Genomic DNA, 7,739 nt, shown 5'->3' with positions numbered 1-7,739 from the left:
GAGAGGAAGAGGGACAAGCAGACATCCCACTGAGCATGGAGCCCCATGCAGAGCTCGATCCCAGGACCCCAAGATCACGACCTGAGCCACCCAGACACCCCTCCACTGGTTGGCTCTCAATCATCTTTAAGAATTCAGTTGTAGAAACTAAGTAAGATGTGCTCCCTTTTGGCCAGACCCATCGTTAACATTTCCAAGTGTCCAAGGCAAGGTTACACACAGAGTCCTACATATCATATAATTAAAACCAAGCTAATTTAGTGTTGACTAAAAAGTATCCCCATTACTAGAATGACACAACTATCTACATAATAACAGATTTAAGAATATATGCAGGATCTGTGCCTGTGTCACCAAAAATTGCCAAAATATCAAGGGCCATTGTATTGATCGATTGACTGGTGACTGATTACACAGGTCTGGGTATTCTGTTTATGGACAGGAAATGTTTAAGTGAATAAAATAAATACATACATAATTTAAATATTTGTGTTCATTTCACGTAACTTAGTTCTCCTATCTCCACAGTAGCAAAATTACGAATGTTGTCTTTATCAACATGTTTACATAATGTGTGTACTATTGAAAGCAATGGTCAAAATATACAAGATGTAAAAATTTGAATATATTTTCAAAAATAGATTAATTAAAAAGTTAAGACATTTTAGAATGAAATCTCGCCATTTACAATGACATGAATGGAGCTAGAGTGTATTATACTAAGCAAAATAAGTCAGTCAGAGAAAGACAAATACCACATGATTTCACTTATATGTGAAATTTAAGAAATGAAACAGGTAAACATGGGGGGGAAAGGAGACGGGAAAACCATAAAATAGACTCTTAACTGTAGAGACCAAACTGAGAGTTGCTGGAGGGGAGGTGGGCGGGGGGATGGATTAAATGGGTGATGTGTTAAATGAGAGGGCACTTGTGATGGGCACTGGGTTTTCTATGTAAATGATGAACCACAAGATTCTACTACTGAAACTAATATTACACTATGCATTAACTAATTGGAATTTAAATAAAAACTTGAAAAAAATAGTTAAGGCATTTTGTATAGTTTTTCAAAGTTATTTTTCTTCTAATATCCAAAATTGTTTATTATAATAGGAAGGCAAGTACAAATTACAATTAACATATATTTAAAAATTAAATCCAAAATAAATAGAACTAATATGTTTATTTTTATGATTAATTAGATCTCATGAAAGGTTATATAAGAATAAAAAATATAAACAAAATCGATGTGAAGACTTATGTAAATAATCAGTATGACACTTCAAGCATGCTGCATATACAATGGTATTTAAGCAAATTTAATAGTATATAAATTGTTTAATATAGTACCCCCCTTGTCTGCAGGAGATATGGTTAAAGACCCCCAGTGGATGCCTGAAACAATGGATAGTACCCAACCTTACATATATATATATTTTTTCCCTATACATACTTACCTATGATAAAGATTAATGTATAAATTAGGCATGGTGAGAAATTAACAACAGTAACTAATAATAAAATAGAATAATTATAACAATACAATGTAATAAAAGTTATGTGAATGTGGTCTCTCTCAAAATATCTTATTGTACTGTACTTATCCTTCTCCTTGTGTTGACATAAGATGATAAAATGCCTATGGGATGAGATGAAGTGAGGAGAATGAGGTAGGCATTGGGATATAGCACTTGGTGGATCACCTCCTTCTGGACCGCAGTTGATATAGGTAACTGAAACCATGGAAATCAAAACCACATACAAGGGGGTTCTCCTTTCTGTATTTCACAATAGTCCTCAGGATTATTTTCCATAAATAGCATAAGTGGAATAGATTCGTACATGATGGATTATCAGTTTTGAATAATGTACAACATCCATTTTCATGCTTCTTTACATTTCCAAATTTGTGGGTCCTAAGGTTCCCACAATTATTGTGGTCATCACAACAGTCTTGATTTATGAAAAATAATTTAACAAATTAAACAATTTTTTTCTTTTCACTAAACACATCTGTCATTCAAACTTTCCCAAACCTTTCACACTTCCCACTCCACAAACCTGACATATATAGGATTTACTCAAATTAATTGTTGGTTGATCAGAGGCTGTTGTCATCATCCATCTATGTTGGTACAGGTGCAGTGCACACACTCTCAGGATACTTTTTTTTCTTTTGGGGACATAAGCAAGGGATATAGAGAAGCAAGTCCTTGAGGACTGGACGGTGCTACTTGCAAGAGGGAGTGTTCATGATATGGACCAGGCTGAGCTAGCAGTGAGCATGGAACCCTGAGTAATGGTGCTGCTTGCACACTCCGTGCTATTTTATTATTGATTTATTCATCCACCCATCCACTAATTTTTTTCATGTACTTGTTTATTTGGATGGAGAGCAGTATCTGGTGAGGCCATTTCAAGCACAGAGACCAGAACAGGGACCTTTCTTGTCTGTGTGTAGGAATTGTGCTGTCAATTGAAAACTGCTCACACATTTTTTTAAAGAATGTATTTCACACTGGGAACATCATTAAACACATCACCATGGCATCTCTTATAAGCTGATTTTAAGAACAACTCTGTAACAGAGGCAGTCTGAAAATCACTCACTCCCTACTGAATTAATATATTTGAGGGATGTGCTAAGGAACCTATATTTTTAACTGGCTCCTTACTGCAGAATATGGTTTGGGAAACTTGTCGACACGTCATCAGCAACTTTAAGTCCCATGACATGTTTTACTCCCTTTGCTTGGTGGGATCCTGGCTCATAGCAGGTGCTGAATAACAGAGGTGTAGGTCAGCAAAAGCTGTTTGACTCTCAACAAACAGGTGCTAATACTTTTCAGATAAACAGTAGCAATATATCCTTCCATTACATATAGGAAGAGATTATTTCTGGCCAAACAAAACCAGAGCATCTTGAGACAAAAGAGAATGGTGGCAACTGAGTTCTAGGACTAAAGAAAGACTCTATAGAGTAATGATGTTTGCCCAAATTTTACTGTAGTAAAAAGAAAAATCAGAGAAATGGTGCATAAAAGAAATTTCCATTTTGTTTTGTGATATTTCAACTAAATTCAAGTTAAAGAATTTTAAAAATTTACATGAACATTCGAGAATAATATTTTAACTAAGCTAGTATGTATTTTGTTTTAAAAATCCTATAGTTTTATTTTAATAACTAAATATGTTGATTACAAGAATAAAATACAAAAAAATGAGAAAAAGTGAATGTATGTCTATACATGTATGCATACATGATTATCTATTTACTTCTTTATCAATTCTATATGAATTCTTATAAAAATATTTTAATGCATTTTGCAGTACTTAGCAAGAATTGGTATATATATATCCTAATGAATTATTTGTACATTCCAACATCAATTTTAGTTTTAAAAATGAGTTTATTTTCAGTATTTTACTACTGTATGTCTTATAACTAATTTTTTTAAAAAAATTGACTTAATTATGCTGTTGAGAAAGATTCTTAGAAGTAAGATGGCTATGTCAAAGGGCATGTATTTTTTTTAAAGCTTTCCTTACATTTTTCCAAATTGCCATCCCAAAAGATAATACTATTTCTAATCCCAACACCAGTGTCTGAGAATATCTGGGGCTCTCATTCTTGATTTATCCATCTTCAATGTAAGCCTTAAAATTTTTTTGGCACAGCCTGAAGCAGACGGTGATATGCAGGGAAGAAATATCACAATAGATCACGACTGAATTAGTCAGGAGTACATGCAGAGCACAAATGTATACTGTCAATGCTGCTTGGGAAAAAATAAAACAGGTATTGTGACAAGGAAGTCATAGTTTTGGGATGTGCTATTACAGCTTACTACCTAAGCACCTTGGAGAAATTCCTCCATATGCACAGAGACATTGGACACCTCTTTGCTGAAACACAGCAGAGTCCTGCTGCTGGGCCTTTGCACCTGCTCTTTCCTGTGCCTGAGGTTCTCTACCTCCAGATGCTTCTTTACTTACTTTATCATTTCAGTCTATTCTCATCAGCCATTTTTCTAAAGAGATTTTTCTTACCACCTGATTTAAAGGAATAAAGTTGGGATATTAAGTTTGGTTCTTCTTCACTCAGACATAATTGAAAACCACAGCCAAGATATAGATTGTGACTTCTCCTGATGTTCAGATTCTGTCTAATCTGATTTTCCCCATATTCTCTGAGTCTAGGCTGTTTTGTTGCTTTCTTATATTGTAGCTCTTGCAGTTATTATTTTTTTTAATTAGGCAGTTTTTAAAAATTCCTTTGGATTTAATGTTACTGAAGGGGATATATTCTCTTTTAACGTTATTTCTACCTTTGGAATCAATCCAGAATCACGTTAGCTGTCCTATCTCCATTATTACCACACTACGCTAAGTCACCACCATCTCCTGTGAAGACCATTGTGATATGCACCTCCTGTTCTCCGGTATTACTTCCCTACTCAAATCCTTCTGGGGTCTGCCCTTCTCGTCCAGAAAAAAAAGCCAAAGATCCTACACGGACTTAAAGACTCTCTATTCGGGTCCCCGTGGCCTCCTCGACTTTAGCCCCTATCCACACTCGCTTAGTTTGCTTCAGCTTCATTAGCCTTCTGAGTGCTCTAAAATAGCCCCCCCCAAAAAAATTAAAATTAAAAAATTTAAGACAAGAACAAGCCCAAGCTCAGAGCTGCCTCAGGACTTTTGCACTTGTTTTTCTTTCTCATTGTCATATTATTCCTTTCAGAAATTCAGGTTTTACTCCTTCACTTTCTGCAGGTCCCTCCTACATTGTTACCTAATGAGAGAGGCATTTCCCTACACATGCACACACGTGCACACACATACACACACATACACACACTACCGTTTTCTAATCTCCTACCCACTTTTTCTTGGAACATACAATTTGCAGACAAGATATTTGTTTGTTTATTGTCCCCCTCCCACCTTTGAATACAGTATCTTGAGAATACGACTGTTTCCTGCAGTACCTTTCATCCAATGATTGATGTTCAATAAATATTTGTTGAATAAGTGAATTAATAAATTCTAATGGACTCTAAAACATTTTGACATAAATTAAGTCAGAAATACATTATTTTCTTGCATTTGTAGAGTCCTGAGTGTCTCTAGACATGGTCTAATTAAAGAGCTCCATTTAATGCCTCCATCATTCTGCAAGATTAACATAGTCACAAAGCAGATGACAGAAATAAGTTTTTAAATTCTTGCATTATAACTTCCAGATTGAGAACCAAGCTTAAAGAATAATTTACTTACTGTCAGAAATATAGCTGTCATTACACTTTTATAATATAATTAATTCCTCTTTCTTTGCTTTATATATCCAGTTATTTCTTTTACTCATTTAAGCCTAAATCTCTATACTTATTTAAGTAAATGATTATAGAATCAGTAAAATGATTTTCTTGAATTATTTTGAGATGGACACCAATACTGATTACTACCTCATTTTAATGTGCTTTAGTAAAATTATCCCATTTCTTTTTATAACAGTCCTATGGAGTAGGCCCCATGTATAGTTAGAGCTGGTATGATATCATAGAAATTAAATGTAATTTCATTGTGATTGAAATCATTGTTTTTCTCTTTTAATTTACATCTTTGTCCTACTGTTATATCATAATTTTATAGGAATAAGATTTTTTTTTTCTAGCTCATAGCCCCCTGGTAAATTAAGAGCATTGCCGCAGTCCAAAAAAAAAAAAAAAAAGTAAAAAAAAAAAAAATAATAAACTTGTGTCCTGCTGCTGTTGGATAAAATCTGGAAAACATTATAACACCAGGAAAACTCATTTACGTACATACAACATACTGCTTTCATCTCACTATTTTCAAGAAGCTCTCAGCCTTTCAAGGAACACATGTAATTTAGGTTTTTGTTTCTTGGTTTGACAAATAATGTCAACCATGAAATTTAAATTTCAATCAGTCAATCTTCTAGTTGTTTCCTGAGCACAATATATGGACTTTTTGTTTTATGTTTATGGAGGTTTTGTCTCAAATGGTCTCTTGACTTTTCACACACACCCTTCTGAATCCTATTAATCTTCAGGGATTTTTTTAAATCTCCTTCACAAAATCATGAAGTTTTGAGTCTACATTGAGCTATCCAAACTCAAAAAGCATGTATTAATCTGCCTTAATTTAAAAATATATTAATATCATTTATATGTATACATATATAGGTCTCTGTGTATGTGTATGCAATTATATTATGTGTATATATTTATATATATATATTTATGCACAAATTTTTATAACAAACACCAAGACAGCTAATAAGCAGATTTAATAAATGTTAACTTTGTCATTTTTTATTCAGATAAATTGAGTTTAAGAAAACAAGAAATTACAGGTATATACAAAGATGTTTTGTATCCATTCTCCATTTCATTCTTAATCTCAGTTGCCCTGGAAAACTTTATGTTAATCAATGATCTCAAAATAAAGTTGTTTTTTTTTTACATTTTCTACAAAATATGATATATACTTACAGCACTATGTTGTGTGATTATTGAATTTTCATAAGTTATGTCATAATAGACATGTCACTGGGCAATATATTTTTTTTTGACTTGGGTTCTAAAATCTTTTTGTTTGATATTTTTATTACAATGGAATTGTTTATAATCATTACAGTATTTCCTGCTTGAAATATTTTAATAGTGTTGCAAAGACTAGTAGAAATAAGAAAATCTCTTACTATTTGTTAATGGAAAATAATAGTAAACACAAACCTCCAAAATGTCATTTGTAGGCCATAGAAGCAGGAGCAGAACCATATGGGAGGAGATAACCAGTCTCTCCCTTCATATATATTCTTTTTTATATCCTTGTTATACCTTCCCAAAACAGAGACTTCAACAGTAGATAGAATGGCCATCAACCAACATTAAAAAAAACTGCACCCCTGATGGGTGAAGAAAGTAGGGTAGTAACATAGAGTTCATCTGGGTAAGCCACCTCGGACCCTTAAGTGGCAAGGTCTTCTGATTTCAGAGTGATGTGTCTTCAACTTGTATCATCATTTTAGTGGAAAAACATAATTTAATTTTGGTGAAATGAGATTCATCTCCCGACAGGATTAGCATCAGAATTCACTGAATTTCACCTTCTTTTGTGAACTGTGAAGAAAATGAATGGTAGCTAGAAGATCAATGGGATTTCAGCCCCAGCTCAGATAGAATGAACATATACCAGGACAAAAACACCTATATTTGGATTTACAAAGCTAATAGCAGTTTTAAATCTGCAACATAACCACAACCTTTTCAAATGGCAAAACTACAAAAAAGGTAAGTGTTATAGAAATAATTCAGAAAAAGTGCATAGTCTAAGTGCACAGTAAATAATAGAACTGAAAAATATCTTGCTAGAGGGACTTCAGCTTGGAAAAGTTATTACCAAAGCTAAACATTTTTATTTTACACAAACTATACTCAAAAATAGCTTTATAAGACTGATTTCTGGCTAAAAGTATCAAAGAGTTTATTAGTCAAGAAACAAATACCTTAACTGACATGGGTGGATAGAAAGAAAATAGATGAGCTGCCTACCCCAGACGTTCACACTCTTGAAGATTTCTGCAGTGGGATGGTGATAACAGATCCTTTAATAGCAGAAGGTGATAATCATGGGAGTAATTATTGCTAAAGTCGTTTTTAAAAAGAAAACAGAAATACAACAAATTAAACCTGACACAAGCTGACCGAACA

Source organism: Ailuropoda melanoleuca, chromosome 1 (genome assembly GCF_002007445.2).
Source record: "Ailuropoda melanoleuca isolate Jingjing chromosome 1, ASM200744v2, whole genome shotgun sequence".
NCBI classification, from domain to species: domain Eukaryota; kingdom Metazoa; phylum Chordata; class Mammalia; order Carnivora; family Ursidae; genus Ailuropoda; species Ailuropoda melanoleuca.
This window is presented reverse-complemented; position numbering follows the sequence as displayed.